The 1,180-nt window shown below is 49.0% G+C and overlaps 1 protein-coding gene across 6 annotated transcripts in view; it reads right to left on the reverse strand.

Annotated features, from left to right (window-relative positions):
• LOC115295561 (DLA class II histocompatibility antigen, DR-1 beta chain-like) overlaps positions 1–1,180 on the reverse strand; it is a 169,874-nt gene that overhangs the window by 140,487 nt on the left and 28,207 nt on the right. The gene's annotated exons all lie outside the window — the stretch shown is intronic.

Here is a 1,180-nt window from a genome sequence, read left to right on the forward strand (position 1 = left end):
GGCTGATCTCCAAGCAGAACTGAGATCCTTCACTGCTTGAGCATAATAAGCAGTAAGTACCGAGAGCTGACCAGGACCTGACCAAGGTCTCTCAACTGTGTGCCCACAGACTGACTTTGCGTTGGTTTGTTAACTTCCTCCACTGTTCTGATATCTTGTTTGCTGCGTGATTTGTCTCATATCTGTTCTGTGTGCCCTGCAAGAAGCCAAGTTTAGTCACATGGTGAAATGTCATTGGATTTGGAATCCGGAACCTGCTTGTAATATGATTAACTTTGTTTCAAGATTGAATAGAGCTGACAACAGGAGTGTGGGCCTTCATAGTTGTAAGGTTTAATAGATGGAGGCAGAGATGGGAGGACAAAGAGACCACGTTATGGAGCCAAGAAGGCCTTTATTGGGATCTGCGATTCCCGGGCGAGGTTCCGTGACTCTGGAGCGGGGAGTCAGGGAAGTCACGCCTGATATGGGAGAGCAAGGTCTTTTATGGGTGCAGAAGTTCCGGGTTTGAGCTCAGGTGGGCCGATAGCCACGTAGGGTCTTCCTTGGACGGTGGCAGGATTCAACTGGCTGTTTGCTTCGGTGGGAGGGGGATGCTGGAATTCCATGGTGAGGCATTCCAGTTTGAGACAGTCCAGCTTGAGAGTGGGGGTCATCAGTCCTGGTGGCGCCTGGATCTGTTATCTGGCCTGCAATAAAATGGCCGCTGGTGCTTTCCAAATGGCTCGGGTCATCCCAGGTCTGCAGGTGGGGGTCGTCAGTGCTCGCAGCTCTCCACAGCAAAGTGGCCGCTCGGTTGCTTTCCCATGGCAACTCTTACAATAGTGTGCTCATGACAAGGGGAGAAACTGTGTTACTGCCAATAGTTATCTAAACAGATATAGGAAAAACCAGAACAAACCTCCCTCCATTCTGGTCATGGCCTGCCGTTCTAAGGCATAGATATTAACATCCAAGCGGTCTGGGACATGTAGCCCTGAGAGAGGTCAATGAGGGGACACGGGCAATATGGCAGGCCAAAGAAGGATTATTATCAGCACTGCTACCCTCCACCCCAAGCACCTTTATAGCCTGTCAGTCTTCTACATGCCATTTTCCATGACCCACATGTGAGGAAGTGACTTGAATAAATGGCATCATGAAACTGATATACTTAGAAGAGAAAAGAATATACTTAAAA

This window comes from Suricata suricatta, chromosome 7 (assembly GCF_006229205.1).
Source record: "Suricata suricatta isolate VVHF042 chromosome 7, meerkat_22Aug2017_6uvM2_HiC, whole genome shotgun sequence".
NCBI lineage: Eukaryota > Metazoa > Chordata > Mammalia > Carnivora > Herpestidae > Suricata > Suricata suricatta.